Consider the following 18,303-nt stretch of genomic DNA (forward strand, 5'->3'; position numbering starts at 1 on the left):
TTTCTGTTTGTTTTCCTTGTCAGTGTTGTTTCACATTTAACTCTACTGGTCATAGACAAGATGAGCTAATGGGATAGTCTGTTGTACGTTGTCAGTCCATTAGTACAGATTTATCACTACTCCAAAACTACACGGAGGATTGCTGTGAAACTTTTCACACACATTCATCCCATTGTCTAGTTGGTCTTAAATGATAATGGTGCTGCTCAGGCATCCCCCATCTTGAAAATCTTGTTATCGATAGTCCTCCTGAATGGATGGTCTTATCAACATCAGGTAATGTTACTGAAAGATTCCTTATGATGTATAGTTTTTCCTAGATGTAACTGGTGCCAGTCTGACATCCGATATAGTCGCCATCTCTAAAAAATCCCTTTATTGCTATTTTGAATGGATTGTCATGTCAGCATGGGGTTTTCACTACCAACTTATGATGTCCAGTTGGGCTTAAGTGAAAATGTTTCCAATCTGACATCAAATATGGTTATCAAAGCAGCCATCTTGAAAATTTTATAACTATTTTTCTCTAAATGGCTAGCTATATTAACATGGGATTTTGACCAGCAGACTTCTTATGATACCTAGCTGGTAATGAATGAAAATGGTGCCATTCTGACAACCAGTATGGCTGCCATGACAACGCTATTAAAAACCTTGTCACTACTTCCTCTGAATGGATGGTCATTATAACACGGGGTTATCACCAAAAGATTTCTATTGATGTATACTTTGTGTGACGGTTGCACGCATTGGGGTGGGGTTCTTCCAATGTATATTAATTGAATTATAATGAAAGTTCCACCCGGGCTCGTGGGGTTAGAAAGTTAAATTAGTGACGAGGTGGTTTTACAGCTCTGAGCCCCCAGTCCGCAATGCCGACGGTTAAATTATAGAGAACACGAAGATGAAATTCAATTAATAACAATTTAATAAATTCGATAATTCAAAACGATAAACTCTCAATCACCCGTCTTTCCCTCGACCAAGTGACAGCCTAATTCATCCCGTGATTTACAGTGTGAGTTCGATTTTCCCCCGTCCTTGCGTCTACTCATCTCTTTCTTTCCTGCTAATTCCTTCCTTCCTTCCGTTCCTCCAACACCTCCTTCGACTCCGTTTCCCTCTCAACTATCTCCTCCAATTTCGCTCCCAATTTCCTCTTCCTCCCTTCTCTCCCCTTTTCCTCCTAGACTTCAACTTCTCCTGACTTCTCTCCATTCTTCTCCTTTCCTCCGTCTCTGAGACTACGGGACCAAACTGTAACTGGTCTGTCCCTCAAAGCTTCCTGTGAAAAACCACAAGGCATTAACATATGCTTTATCGAATCTCACCTCAGACTAGATCAACAATTAATCATCAGATAAGGCTATTACGGTTTCTGTCACGCATGCGTACACATCGAAATTCCCACACACTTCTTGCAGGGTAAACAATGGCGTAATAACACGGTATAAGCGAATTGTCATACAGACATCAATACATTGCGTCACATCAGTATATACACATATATATTTTAATCTCATTGTACTACAATATGACAACAATCAGACGCATGTTTGTACATTACACTCCCACAAGCGTACACAAATATTCAACAATGGCAAAATCTATAATCACATGAACACATGTGCTAGTCTACTATAAAATACCGACATAGCGAATTACGATATTAACTCTTACGACGGCTAGCAGGCTATATAATTCTTTACAAATATCAACTCATTTCTTCAAAATATGCAAACATATTAACACCACAAAGTAATTCTTCGTACTACGATTCTAGTAATAATAAAGTATACATACGACCTACAATTAAAAATGCAGTCGCATTCCGCAAAGACCGAACAACTAGCTCAATGACCTTATTTGAAGCTGTCTGTACTTAGAATTTCCTGTTCTAAGATATTCCCGCCAATAACGAATGGCTGTTCGGAGTTACTCTATCCTCTTCTGGGCAATCTCTCTAGCGAACTAATTCTTGCCGGAAGACGCGGAGATCTCATTCTAGCTAAATCAGGGTCTCTCCCTTATCTCGATTCTGATTGGGTGGCGCTGTGACCCTGTCCAATCGTCTTAGCGGCCAGTTCAACCTGGCTGTCTGTCTGCATGGAAAAAAAGTTAAGACACTCCCACTTCTTCGGGCAACTTCTTTTGATCTGGACAAACGTTTCCACATCTAGGTGATAATTGACTATCTGGCGGCCTCGCAGCTCCTATGTCTGGCTCTCCACTTCTAGCCACGGCAATCTTACCTAAGGGATTAGTGCTAGCCTGCGGCAATGTTTAACATCAAACAATGGCTTGTCAGAATTACCTTGATTATACATGTTTCAAACTGGGGCTACTCTGGGTCGGGGTAAACGTGACACTTTGGCCCGAATGAAAACGGTGCCAGGCTGACAGCCCGTATGTGTACCACATAAGATAATTTGAAAATCGTGTGACTGTTGATGGTTTCATTATTAAACAGTTAAAAGGAAAAAAATGGTCCGTTCCAGTGTCTCTTGTTTACACAATACAGCCATTATGTCGAAAATGAAACTGGTATGAGTTGCGTAGAAATCATTTCCCTATTAGCATCCCACTGGTCTATTGCCTGTTTGAACCATGGTCGTAATACCAGTTCGTCTTGGATCAAATTGTAATATGAGTTTTGCACTATCTACTAATGATCTTGGGGCCCCGAGTGGTCTAAAGCGCTCTCCGTTACGGATCACTGTCATCTCACCTCTATCTGCGTCGGTTTGAGTCTCGAATTCAGCCAACGTGGGTATGTGAGAAAGCTTGCCAGCTTGCCAGTAGCTTCTCTTGGATCGGTGGTTCTTTCCTGGGTTTTCCCGGGTTCTTCCTCCACCATTAATACTGGCCGCCATGTATAGCCTATCGTGTGCTGAAAAATGGCGTTAAACCCCACAACAACAACAACAACTACTAATGCTCTTTGCAGAACTAGTATGTAAAACTTGTCTTAGATAATCAGTGTTCAATTACAACCATATTTCTCCTTCGAATACATTCACCGATAAGCCCTAATAACTCCCGAATCCAGCTCTTTCAAAGTCAAAATTTCGTGTTTATATATATATATATATATATATATATATATATATATATATATATATATATATATATATATATATATATATATATATATATAGACGGGGGGGGGGCAATAGCTCATGTCTATTATCTCACTTGCCAGCTACAGGTGGCACTAGTATATGCTTTTGCTAGTGAACTGACAGACGTCGTTCACTTCGCCTCTCGAAACCATGAGGATATTATTTTAATTCCATCTATTGAAGATTACAATATTTTAGGATACTGCGTCTGATTCTAGGGCCCCGAATGGCAGAGTGGTCTAGAGTGCTCACCGTTCCGGATCACTGCCATCTCACCTCTCTCTGCGTGGATTCGAGTCTCAGGCTCGGCTAACGTGAAAACGCGAGAAAGCTTGCCAGGAGATTCTCGTGGGTCGGTGGTTCTTCCCGGGATTTTCCAGGGTTCTTCCTCCACCAGTTATACTGGCCGCCACGTATAGCCTATCATGTGCTGAAAAATGGCATTAAATCCTACAAGAACAACGTCTGATTCTACAGGTCGCATGCTGTATTTCTTTTTCAACTTCGACCACATTTATGTGAATTTTCTTCACCTTCGTGGACATCGGCTTTACGTTGGTCCCCACGTAATAGAAAAACGTGTTTATATTTTGTGTTCGGTGCACGTTATTTAACAACCCTGACAAAACGGGTGTCTCTGACATTATTAACATAGTTAGCTATAATTATTTTTACTTCTTTCTTTGTTCCTTTGTCGTTTCAGAACATAAATGTGGACTAAATGAAAAAGGTCAAAGCCAGCAATGATTCTCATGATCCATGCATCACAAGTACCAAGTCAACATCATCAAGGAGCTATGTGAAAAATCAAAGGCTGAAAATACTGATTATTGAGGATTCATTCTAATACGGAGTCTGTCCAGCCTGGCCGGTGACGCCATTGGCCACACCCTTTCCCCCAACGAAGAAACGTTGAACCTTACCTACTGTTAATGGAGAACTGGATAAAGCTGCAAGGTCTCTGTCTATGCAATAGCTTGAGTGCATCTTTTGGTACAGCATGCAACGACAGAGTTGATTCGTTCTCGCCACCTTTATCCCTTCCTTCCATCTTCATTCGTAGCTGATAATTTCAACACTATGGGGAAGTTTCTTCTCACTTCTACGCAGACCAATGGATGTAAGTTTCTCCGCGTGTCTGAGCATAGCTTTAGGGGAAGTCCGGCGCATGGGTGTTTTAATGATTTAAATGAGCTGCACCTGTTTGATGCAATATTGACTGCCAGACATCCGGGCCATGATCCATACCGAGCAGTTCCATCGTATTCCATACCACGTCTCATGATGTAGAGCCTTGGAACGCTTTGTCATTGATCTTATTGATAAATCCGGCGTACACTTGTCAGTACCACTTCGCTGGCAATGCCACTGTCTACACTACCGACCATACGATCGAGTCCAGTATCGACCGATTTTGATTTTGGCAAGCCTTCCGTAACGATCCGACAACTCCTTCTAACGGATACGAAGTCATTTACTTGCGGATTACCCTCTGGAACGATATCGTGATAGCCTTAGAGAAGACGGTCACACCTTGTGTATACCTCCTGGTAATGGTATACATTATACAGATGTAGATCTTCATCACGACCAGAATGACCCACACACTGAATGTGGGGATAAACCTGATGATAGTTCACATTCACATCCCACCATGGAGAGGACTGAGTAAAGCTTTAAAGCGACTATAGAGAGAAGTGATCGGGTGTTGTCGTACTCATTATGTCCGACATCTTCCACTTTACACCGACATATAGGATCAGGACCTAAATCGATATTGACAACGGCAAAAGTTAGCTCTTCCCTTCGTCTTCTCCCGCAGTCGGGGAAAGCAATCAAGGAAATTACCGAGAGACTTTCTGCAAAGATCAGTGACCCACGTAACTCTAAAGGCTTATTAGAGTCAAATGCAGGCGTCCTTTATAGCTCGCTGCTATAGGACTCATTCCAACGTCTTCCCTACGGTTCTTCCGAAGTTAGCCAAGAACTACGCTGAGGAGTTATGCACGACACTTCGAAGCTCGTTCACAACATCGTGGCCACGTCTTCGTTGGCAGACTTGGCGCTGCTGAAGATTTTCCAACAGGCAGACAAAATCGGCAGTTAACACGCCTGTGAGTCAACGGCTAGAATATCAAAGTATTTTCACGGTGTTTCTAACGTCTGTCTTAAATGCATTTTAAACATTCGTCGAAGCCATCAGTGACTTTTCTACCAGTACAGGAGGGAAATCAGGATACCTCTTCCCAACCTATGGCCTCTTGGTTCAAGTGGTTTTATTGTACTTGGTATATTTGGAGACCTCACTGAACCAGATATATTTCCTGAAGATACCGGCATATGAGATCATAACCATCCATGCAAATTTTGTATTCAACACAACTGTTCAATTTTTAAATTATTATTGATGCTGTCGGCTGGCATGCACATTTGAGTATCTTCAGTTTTTTCCATTGGAGTTGGCATAACAGAATACTGTCTATCTTGTGGGCCCAGTGGAGGCTGCCATGTTGATTTACAGTACAACCTCATCACATCCTCAGTGGCGTTACTTTGAACTTCCCTCTGGTATGCTGCTTCTTTGTTAGGAGAATGGTCTAACCTTTATATTACTTGGCCAATTACATTATATCCTCCCACACTTTTCCAAATATCAGATTCCTCATTGATGCATCATGCAATTCTAAACAATGAAAGTGTATCACTGTAGTTTAAACTGATGAACACCTCGTATTTGGGTAGCGACCTACCAGAGATGGGGGTAATTATGCATACCTTCCATATTCCCAGACAGGTGTTGGACGATTGCTGACACTCAAAAGTGTTTTGTGGTCCCAAGGGTGGTCAGTGCGCTTGACACATACCCCAGCCCACCCCCCAAAAAACGTAAAGCTGAGAATAAGCAGTCCGTTCATATAAACCACTATAAAATTATTGGAAATTCAAATAGAAGGACTTGATTGTTTTCTTTTGAGCATTTACTTCACTTTCAGACTTACACGTATAGACTACGCATTGTCAAATACCTATGTGCAAACATTCACATAATCACACTACCAAACTGACATTAAATAAAATAAAACATCAAGTGTCTGTCCTTAAAATCCATTGGATGGCAAAGCAAAACATAGGCATAATCTGATGCAGTCTTTGCTGCTTTCAATAGTTCAGGAAGCGGTTTGAAGGTAATGCAGGTGTCATTAGTGTTCATCTTTGCACTCACTAGAGACTAGATGGTAATATTGTTCAACTTCCCTGATTGATTCTCTAAGCGAATCATGGTCGGAACTGAGCTACTCATGATGACCATAACGTTAGCATTGTCATAACTATATTTGATGCAGTTTGACCACGAGATAAGCATCTCTCTCTCTCTCTCTCTCTCTCTCTCTCTCTCTCTCTCTCTCTCTATATATATATATATATATATATATATATATATATATATATATATATATATATATATTCATATGCATACATTTTCGACTGACCATTTCATTGCGGAATGTGGGAGAACATAATATTTAAAGTTTAATGAGGCCTTTACGGTTAATATAGCAGCAATAAACACTGCCCATTTAGGTGTTAATGCTTATGAACACAAATCAACTGTGAAATGCTTAGTATTACCTTTCAATCAATCTACTTCATGGGTAAAATCACCATGAAAGCATTGGTCAATTAATTGTTTGGATTCTAACAAGAGTAAGAAAACAAATAATAATAACTAATCTGAATGTTCAATTCAACGTGCAGGTGGTGCTTATATTTCGACGGACGTGGTCCACTTATATCAGTATGTTATTTGCAAAATGTGCAAAGAATTAAATGTTTCATCTTGTTGCCGTGTTTGACAAAGTAAAAACTCTATCAACCTACAGTTTTGAAATTTATTTTTGCTGGGGTTTGCTGATAGACTGATGCTTCCTGAATCAAACTCATCAGAAATGAGTTAGACTTAAACACTATTTCAACAACTGAAATAATCGTGTTTTTCATTTTATATTTGGAGTAAATGTCCGACTTCAAAGAAATGTTGCCACTATCACAAATTATATCCAAGTTAGTTTCAACATTTTCATGCAATGCTACGATCTGATATAACATTAGTATTCTCCCCCACGTCTCTTTGATGTCTGAAGATAACGTCAGACAAAGTAGCTTGTTATATTTGTGTACTTCACATATGCAACTAAGCTAAGTGGACTCTTTTATATACCTTTCTCAATCGGGAAATACAGAAAATACAATTAAATTAGAAGACAAATTGGGACAATAAATCAAAACACTCGCATATATACACGGAAAACACAAATACTAAGTAAATTTACAATAAAATATTGAACTATATTTTTTTTTAAATAATGAATGAAAGAAAGGATTATATGTTTCATCACGCCAACGAAAATAGTTAAACTTGTGAAAGCAGGTACCTGAAAAGGAAGCTTGATAAAAATACACAGGGACCCTGGTCACTAGGGTGACTACCAAAACGAGACAGGAGAAGGCGAGACCTATATCTCTTCCCCAGAGATACCCGAAAATGAAGAAAAGGAAGGTACTCTGTCTTTCTCAAATTATCTGTCTCTATAAGAAGAACTAAAAATAAATCAAAAACATGGTTTTAATTATGTCCACGGGTACTAAAACTAGATCTACAAGTATATAAGAATGACGACAACCTATTAATACTGATAGTGATGCAGCATCTCAGAATAAATAGCAATACCCTTTTATTGCGACACTAAAAAGAAAGCGATAAGGTATGACAATGATGGTTAACTACCATGAAGAAGGAGTGACCTTAAAAAGACCCTCAAGTCATACCTCATTGATGTATGGCAACTCTTAACAGCTAACCTTCTCGTTAGTTTACAACTTTTCTTTATTCACAAATGGCCTACAATACAAATTTCACAGCTCTGCTACTTTCTGCTAGTTACTGCTCGACCACTGCTACCTCAAAATGTTTTCTACGGACGATAGGATACGGGTGCACAATGACCCATTCCCACGAGGTCTAAGATGAACACCATCGGAACCCAAATAGATTCGATGGAACCTAGAATATTGTCAAAACTTCACATAGGGGATGCTGCCTAATTCTCTCGCAAGCATTCGGTTAACGCGCCCTGCAATTCGACGTCCTGACGACACTCACATATCGTGGATTTGATCGGAGCAACATTGAACCCACACAAACTGCTGAAACTCCTAAAGTTCTATGTCATAAGTCAACGATTACACGAACAACCACATCTGGTGCATGAAGTCCAAAGTCATTCTCACCAGACTGATAACAGATCACACGTGAAACTGTTGCCGAGATGGGTGAATTATCAAAAAAGTATGAAACTCTACACCTTCATGGTATATCTGGAGCTACACCTCCATGGTATATCTGGAGCTAAAGTTTCATACTGATTAGACCATTCACCCCATGTTGGGAACAGTTCCACGTGTGATCTTCCACTTAACCCTCCAATCGGGATGCTGCCAACACAAAAAGGCAGTTTGACAAGGCGATTGAGATGTACAATTATGCCATGTATACACAGTAAGAGATGCATCCTCATCAAACTGTGGTAAAAATACTAAATGAAGGAAACAAAAGAAAACTGAAGAATATATGCAAAGGTTTAATTAGGTCTGTGTTAAACGTTAAACCAAATTTCAATCCTCTCAATAACTTTATAATTTTTAAAAATTATAAAAATATACGCTAAGGAGCTAAGACCAAAGCACAGTTTGACAAATGAAATCTTTAAAAACGCAATAAGCACAAGTACATTAAAAAAATTGCAAAGATCGAATTTAAAACCAATGTACAGTAACAGAAACCTTTATACATAAAACATCATAAGAAATGGATTGGAAAAGATAATGATGTTTTCAAATACGTCTGCGTGAAACGATATTTTAATCTCAAACGTCATTAGGTCTACAAATGAGACTAACGTGTGCACTAAGATGCACAAAACAAAACTAAGGATGATCTAGAGAACTCGTATGTTTTCTGGTTGTCACGTTCCTTGCCCGCGATGACGTAAGTCAAGAACAAAGGAATTGGTTAGAAGCCATGTATATATATATATTAGACCCCGCGGCTATAGTGGTCCTGTTCGTAATTATTATCAAAACCAGCTTTGTTGGGTGTCAAAAATCACATGTGGAAGTTGAAAGCTTTGTTTAAGAACAAAGGACCCTTTATGGCGTCGTAAATCTCACCTCGTTGACAGACGGCCGGAGCACTGTCTGCTAAGTTGAATAGAACAGGTTAGAATCTATATCCAATCGGAATTGAGAGAGAGTGAGGTCACCAATTCAACCCAAATTTAACTGAGTAATTTAGACTAGAAACTTCAGTAATTGTGAAACATCGCGCTGGAAGGTTAAATCAATAATTCCGGGAAAGCCATTCGTAAATTGGCTGGAAAACTTAGGAAATTCTAAGGAAAGAAGAAGTTTCGTAATGGTCAGTGAGCTATTTGCTCGATTATTGCAGAATATTACGTCATTGTAATGGTAATTATTTGCAGTATCTATACTTCATTACCAGAATCGTTAGTACGTAGAATTACCTTTGTAGTGTTTAATTTACATGCGTATTTGAGAAATGAGCTATGATTATGTAAAGAATTATGTAGATTGCTAGCTCTTGGTTAGAATTAATATTGTAATTCGCTATTTGGTTACTTCGTAGTAAACTAGTGCATTTATTCGTGTGATATTCTAGATTTTGCAACTGTTGAATCGAATTGTAACTTTGGAAAATGGTTGCAGTATGTAAAATTAGTTAATATGGACATTTAAATATTCGTGTACACTTGTGGGGGTGTAATGTACAGAAATGCGTCTGATTGCTGTGCTATTGTTCAGTATAATGAGATTAAGAATATATATATATATATATATATATATATATATATATATATATATATATATATATATATATATATATATATTGTAATAACCTGCATTTAGGGAGTGAGATATGCATATATACGGTAAACACTATTCATACAAGCCGTCCAATTCGGTATAGATTTTTTTTTTAAAATTATAAATCTGTGCATTAGCAGTGAATTGCTCAAATGAGTCGACATTACTATTTTCTAGGATCCTGTGTTTTGTTTACTTGTCGACTAATAGTTAGCTGGTATAGTCTACGTGTTTTTGTGATAGCGAAAATAGGGAGTATCATGCCGGCGGCTGGCATCCTTGATAATTCGATTAATGGCTATTTCTAGTTAACAGCTTAAGACTGTACACTACATACTCAATGTGTTTATAGTCCCTGGGGTTTCATTTGTATACGTCATCGCATTTAAGTTTGTTTTTCCTCTTCTTTGTTTCTTTGGTACATATAACTGTTGACTACCCTTTCATGCGGTCTACCTCGGTAATATTGTAAGAGTGCATAACACGGTTTCCGAACCATTGCTATAGCGACAGGCTAACACGGTATGTGCCGCGAAATGCAAAACTGAATTTTTTTCTTTTTCTATTTTTACTTATGGCAATTCATTCGCAATGTAGCAATGTGTAAAATATCCCGCTGGTAATTTCCATAAATAATCACTGTGAAAATTAACTAAATATACACATTCAATACTAGCGCATGATGGTTTGAACATTCCAACAAGGATTGTGGGTTTTGTGGGCTTTGTGGGTATTGTGGGTTTTGTGGGCGTTGTGGGTTTTGTGGGTATTGTGGGTTTTGTGGGCGTTGTGGGTTTTTGGGGTTTTCTCAGGAGTATATAAGGCTTTGTGGGCTGCTTGAGGGGGTTCAGTCATCTAGCAGCCATCAAACTAGGTACATCACAGTTATTGTGAGTTTTATTTTTTTTAATTTTTTTTATTATTTTGTTTTGTTTAGTTTATTAGAGAATTATGTAACTTTAGGCAATATTTTGGACAGTAAATATTTTTTTTATAAAGTTTATTTAAGTGCAAATCAATTTTTATTTAAGTTATTTTTTTATTATTTTTAATTCCTTTCTCTCTTCCAACTTATACACATTCTAGTCATTTCTAATTTATTTTACAAGCAACATAGATATTGTTTTATCATTTGTTATTTGAAATTCAGTTATATGGTCAGGTGAGTGTTGTCCTCACAGACCAGTACTTTTATTCATTTCTTTATTTATTTTCTTTATTTAATTAGTTTTATGAAGCTAAAGACACACAGAAAAGTTCTGCTACACTACAAAATATATAATTCTTTTTTTTCTTTTTTTATTAAATTATAGGTCCAACAAAGTTCTTAGGGAAATAAAATGTCTAAGTCATTGTGAGTGTTTTCCTCACCAACTTGACATTCTAACTTCAATTCAACAATACTTGATTATTCTAGCAATCTATAAAACACAAGTTATTTGTCGATTTTATAATTTACTAGTTGTCTTTGTCATTGTGAGTGTTTTCCTCACCGACTTGACATTCTAAATTCAATTCAACAATACTTGATTATTCTAGCAATCTATAAAACACAAGTTATTTGTCTATTTTATAATTTACTAGTTGTCTAAGTCACTGTGAGTGTTTTCCTCACCGACTTGACAGCCAATTTACTTCCATTTATACCAATACACTTCAAATAAGTATTACGCGAAGGTTGAAGTGTAAAGTCAAGCAAGTGTTTTCCTTGCAGATTTTTACATTTCACGATTACAATCAAATCATAGTTTCTCTTCTGTAGTAACCTTTAATGCAACTAAATTCACATATGGTAACTCTAATATAATCTTTACTCATCAGAAGAAATAATATAATGAACTAATAGCATAGTGCTAATGTGTATCCTGACCTTGCATGAAATTATCATATACCATACAGTACCTTCAAACAATGATAATATTTTGGCTTAGGACAAAACAACAAGACTGTCATGGTCATGAACTGGCTTTATTCGCTGTTTCTTAATAAATGAATCATCTTGTGTTATGGTTGAAAAGAAATCAAGAGTTCGAGTTTACTTCATTCTCCCCCTCCTCAGTCAGCTGATAAGAAGCATACTCATCCCTGGTGCGATACTCCAAGATAGTATAATCAGGACCTAGCTTGGCCGTTACAATATATATATATATATATATATATATATATATATATATATATATATATATATATATATATATATATATATATATATATATATACTGAGGTAACGCAATTTATTGCTGTCTGTATGATAAGTAGTTGATACCGTGCTTTTATTACGACGTTGTTTACCATACAAGAGCTTATGGGTATTTCGATGTGCACGAATGCGTGACCGGAAAATGTACTAGCCTTTATTTGATGATTGATTGTTGGTTTAGTGTGATACAAGATGGCTAAGGAAATATGCTAACGTCCCTGTGTTTTCACAGGAAGCTTTTAGGGGACAGACTTCCGGTGTGGTTTAGTCCCGAGTCTCTAGGAGAGAGACGGAATAGAGACTAGTGGAGAAAAAGTCGATTGTGAATCGATGGCTAGTCGGAGAGCAGAGTCAATGAGGAAGAAGAAAATGAGTCGATGAGGAGGAATTGGGAAAGGAGCAGTCTAGGAGAAAAAGTTAGATGGAAGTCGAAAGAGAAGAAGAAATTGACGAGGTAAGATACAGATAGGCAGAAACAAGGACAGGTGGAAAAGCGATCTCACACTATAAATCAAAGGATGCAATAGGCTATCACTTGGTCGAGAGGAATGAGAGTGATTGGGAAATTAGTATCATCTGAATATTGAATTGCATTAAATTGTTATTCTTTTGAATTTCACCTTTTGTGATCTCAATAATTCAACCGTCAGCACTGCTGACTGGGGGCTCAGAGCCTTACCTCTCTCTAACACTAATTTCACTCCCTACAAAATCGAGCCCAGGGTGGGACTTATATGGTAATTTAAATAATATATTGGGAGCACCCCTCCCCAACCCTACCAAACGCCACACTAGATAATGGACGATATATTCAATTAAGTACACGCTACAAACTATTTCGATCCCTTTCTACCTACGAAAATTGAAACGGGCACAATATATTTTGTCTAGAGACAAATAGATGTTCATATAGTATCCAGTTTGGTATAAACATAACAAGAAGGAAATGGATGTTTACATTTCCGTCTGCTTTCTAGAAAATACTAATCCCATCTCGAAAAGTAAGCATGCATTGATTAATTCTATACATTAGCAACTCTACAATCATACTGCTTAAGATGTGCACTAATGTCAACAAAACAAATTAGGTCTAAGCTACAAAATATTTAAATCCATTTCTACCTATTAAGATTGATTTTTTTTTAAGTACAACTACACAATTGAATGATTTGGTAAAAACATAACAAGAAGGAAATGAATGTTTATATTTACGTCCGCTTCTTAGAAAGTTTCTATCCTGTTTTAAGTAGTAAGCCATATTTGGAAATTTATATTAAAGAAACAGACTAAATCAAAACTAGAATAAAAAAGAAGTTTCACAAATATGACATAAAAAAAACTTCCTAAAGGGGTGGGGGAGGGAAACACACATGCACACAAAACAATAACATAATCACGCTTAGACGCTTTCTTTATTGTGTTTTAAGGCCTTGTTTTATAAATCTATGGGTGAAGATTGCCTTTTTCCCCAAAAATGATAGGAAAGCAAACTGAAGAAACATGATCTAGATAGTGCCAGTCCTCATTATAGAAAAAGCTCAAGCAACACTAGCATACTTATATCTTACAACACTAGGACAAAATGAAAATAAAGGCTGACAAAAGTCACTAAAACCAAAGCAACTCGTATAAGGGAAAAGGGGCAAGAAACTAGCCCTAATGGTTTTGTGTCCGAAGGGAGGATAGTACAAGCCCAGATTCAATTATGCAAGGGCTCGGGGTTGGGAAATCGTCACAATAGTGGCAGTATTGATCAAAAGTACGAACCCAGGCCGGAGCAACAATAGGGATAAAGACACTCATTCATATGACTGAATAAAACAAAGAGCAACCTCGACAAAATTATCATAAAAATGTCACAATAAAAACACAAAAAGAATGGACAATGGAAACACTTTTTTTCCTAACATTTAAACATTAGAAACACTAGGAAACATCTTCTAAGTCCTAACCAATAATATATGCTGGGAAGTGGCTAAAACGGTTTTCTGTTTTTGAGATAACTTTGGGGTTAAGATCCTGAAAATCGTTGTTTTCTAAACACGCCCCCATGTTGGGGTACGGGTGGAGTCCAAAATCATGTTTTTTGTGTGACAGCGTGTTATGGCAGGTGTGATTACACATCACATCTGAAGAATGTCTCTTCATATATGCTATAATTAAAGTCTATATGGGATACAAATGAGAAATACAGAATGTTTAATCTTTCCGGGAGGGCTGGATTCGGAAAGTAATATAAATGAATTCCTCTAATACATATGATTGGATAAATATTTTCAGAGAACACATTTTATGATAAAATTTCATTTCTAGTAAGGTCCGCTGGAATGTCTTCCATTACCTTATGAGATTGCTTAAAACATGTCATTGCTACTTAATTTAGCAAGTAGTTAAACATTTTTGACTGGATTTAAGTGAATCATGGGATTGTGTAATGCTTCACAATAAGGTCAAATACCGTTATTGTTCACAGATGAGAGAGCCAATTAATGACTTCAATATAATTAGAGTGCAGACTCTCTTGTTGCGCATGTTTGCTGCCAAGCTACTTGCTCAGTTACCTGGAAATTAATTACCTCTTAGTCTCCATTCATGTGAAGAAGGAATGGAAAGCTATTGGAAAAGGTTGTTTTTCAAAAACCCAAAACTGCACAACAATGCCTTTATTTACTTTTGTCATCACCAAGTGCTGATACAGGTAAATGTGATAAAGTTTACAAAAATGTCAAAAACTTATCTTGTTGAAGAACTAATGATGCAAACCTGAAATTGATGATTTATTTATCTGCCATTTTTGTAGCCTCTTATTATTTTGTACTGAGTTAATTTACAACAAAATCTTGTATACTAAAACTTACTTCGTCATTGCAAGAATTCGGATATATGGCTGTGGCATGGCTCCAAAATGTTAACAACCTCCTCAATGATTTCTCCCAGTTTATTGAATTACTACAAAGTGTCATTGCTACAGTAAACACAAATTGTATTTGTTAATCTGGCAAGATGTATTTTATATATATCAAGTAAGATTTTATTTTGTTTAAATTAAGATACTAAATGTTACTATCTGTTGAATGTTAGTGAATTCGTGCAAATCTGTCAATAGGATGTCACTAGACTTTGTTGTTAGTCGTGTCATTTAAAAAAATGCCAGATCTTAAGATACCTTATAATTGTTATTCTAATTTGAATGGGACTATTAACAATGAAGTCAATCATTCTTTTTGTGTTTGTCTTTATTGGACCGTATGTAACTGTTGTTCACTCCAAGTCAAACAATAGACTACCAAAGCTAGTTCACTCAAAAGACGTACACACCCATGTACCAAACAATGCAATTATTAAAATCATGGTATCACTCACATTGATAAATAATGATCAGATATTTATTTCCTTTCATTTTTATATGAGAATTTCAAGATACAAGTAATGTCACTGTAGGTCACATGACTTTAGAACACATCCATTTAAGTTAAAGGGTCGGATGAGTTTGCTGCTATATTAAACATGATACTCTCAGTTTCAGCTGTATGACAATTCAAAGCCATATATTTATCAACATATTTTCAGTTAATATACTGGGCTAAGTTAATTCTATACTTCCTATTTCGTTTAGAAAATAACTGTTTGTTATAGATATCTTTCTACCAATGTAATTTAATGGTTACTTAAAACTGGATACAGTGATTACGTTGTACTGTTTACAAGGATAAGTTTAAGCAATTTCACCCCTGTTAAAATGAAACTCTTAACTACAATATGAGGTCAATACCCACATATGAGTTTCAACCATAACAAATAATTTTCTTGTTAAAGTCTCCCCATGTCCATTTAGGTTACCTTACTGTTGATAAACATTCAGTTCCATCAGGCATGTGCAGTATATATGAATATTTTTAAAAGACCTGATTTGCAGTGTTTCATAAGTTACTCTGTGTTTATTAGCAGGGATACAAGTAATTAGATTCAAATGGAATATAGCAGAAAAAATTCTAGACTACATTTATTACTGACCTTGAAAAATATCCATGTTCCTACTGAAATCTATGTGTGCAATATATTTCCTTGTTATTCTAATAATAGAGTGTGTATTAAATTCAAGTGCTTGATGACCCCTCATAGGATGATTCAAATGTTGCTTCTTTGTGCATATTTTTAAAAGAATTATTAAGGATTCATTGTTTCTGTTAGAAATACAATGATAATGTTGATAAGTACACTATTCATACTATTCATTTGCCAATTTCTTAAACATGTATGTACCAGCACATTATTCTCTGAAAAAAACATTCAATATTTAGCATGCAATTTTTTTTCTTCTAATTATTTTTCAATTAATATGCATAAATTTAATTTCATAGCTGTGTCTTGTACAGCAAGATGATAAAAATGCAACATTTTTTTCTCAGTTAACTGACTTGTTTCAATATTGCATGATATTACCTGTACAAGCATCATTCAATACTTACTAATAAAAGTGTGACATATGGGTGGCCACCTAAATGGGATGGTGGAGGTAATTATATGGCAGTGATGTGTTGCAACTGGTCAGCCTTGAGATAGCTGCCTAGATGTCCACCAGACCTTGTTCATTCCAGCAAAACCTCACCACAGACATTGGTTTCCAACTGTTCATGGATTCACCCTGAAATAGTTTTCAGTGAGGAAACCTCATAAATTTTTTGCCATCTAGTTAAAGATTTATGGAGTGTTGCACAATTTCATATTTATTCCACAGGTGTGCGGCCTCTACATTAGAATAATGATCTCATCCTGCAGATGAGGATCCCTATTATCACCCACCCACCCCACTTGGTTACCAGGATGAAAGCTGGATGCTGTTACATGATAATCCTCCTCTTCTTACCAATTCTTCTCTCACAAATGTGATTGAGTAATGTCTTTGACAGAGAAAGGAAATTTTATTGCAAATTATAATTCTTCATGAATATAGCCAATCACATTAAACCCTCCCTCATCTTTTCACAGATGTGTGCATCCTCTTTAATGCATATTACTTTGTACTCTAAATATATTTTATTTTTGTAGATACTACTTTCATAGTTCACGCAATCTTAAAAAAATCCTTGAATTTATGGACTGTCTTGAGGACTCTGAATTTTCAAAACTTATCTTTATTCTTTGTTTTTGAATTTGGCTCAAAACTCCTTAAATTTATGTGGGAATACAAAATGGTCAAAATAAAAAACTTCAAAATTGCTTTATATTTTTTGTTTAAAGTAATAAATAAGTAAATTGTGATAAAACTAGATGGACAAAAATACACAACACTGGTAGTTACCATAGGGAGTAGCATCCCTTTGCTGCATTATGTATTTTACTTCTACTTTTGTACTTATTTATGCATAAATAAAGTAGCTTTTAGAAAAATTCAATATCCATAAAGAAAAAATACTCATTAAAAACTTTCAGAAAATCCTTGAAAAGTCCTTAAAAACTCTGCAAAAAATAAGTATCCACCCATATTAAATCAATTCATGAATTGGCTGAAGGGGTCCACTACTTTTCATAAAGGTATCATTGTTCATTGGTATATTTAAATTTGTGGCTTGGAGCAACTTTAAAATCTATGAAAATTGGTGCTTGCCCCCTCACCAAAACAAATTGTACTGACAAAAAAATAGCAAATTCACAGTAGTTTTCTTCTAGTTGAATTTTCTGTACATGAATTTTTGTAAAAAGATTTGTCTATTCTTATAAAATTGCTAAGTTTTGTATAAAGAATTTTGTACTCTTATAAAGAATTTTGCAAACTCATAAAATTGTCAAATATTTGTACCAAGAATTTTGCTTTGTCATAAATTTCCCAATTGTTTGTGGAAAGAATTTTGCATTTTCATAAACTTGCCATTTTATGTATAAAGAACTCTGCAATAACATAAGATTGTCACTTCTTGTACAAAAAATTAAGTATTTTCACAAATCTTTAAGCACCCCCAATAATGTCAGCAATACAGTTCTTTACAAACTTAGAACTACTGACTAAACACAAATGCTTCCTGTATTGTTGCAAATTAC

General features: G+C 36.2%; 1 long non-coding RNA gene across 1 annotated transcript; it reads left to right on the top strand.

The window, feature by feature from the left end:
- Positions 1–10,241: 10,241 nt before the first annotated feature.
- Positions 10,242–17,287, top strand: LOC149786098 (uncharacterized). Its single transcript, XR_016424875.1, has 3 exons — positions 10,242–10,586; positions 12,497–12,718; positions 17,003–17,287. It is a non-coding gene; the product is annotated as an uncharacterized LOC149786098 (long non-coding RNA).
- The last annotated feature ends 1,016 nt before the right edge of the window (positions 17,288–18,303 follow it).

This window comes from Sinohyriopsis cumingii, chromosome 12, assembly GCF_028554795.1.
Source record: "Sinohyriopsis cumingii isolate HCF-2022 chromosome 12, ASM2855479v2, whole genome shotgun sequence".
In the NCBI taxonomy this organism is placed as follows: Eukaryota; Metazoa; Mollusca; class Bivalvia; order Unionida; family Unionidae; genus Sinohyriopsis; species Sinohyriopsis cumingii.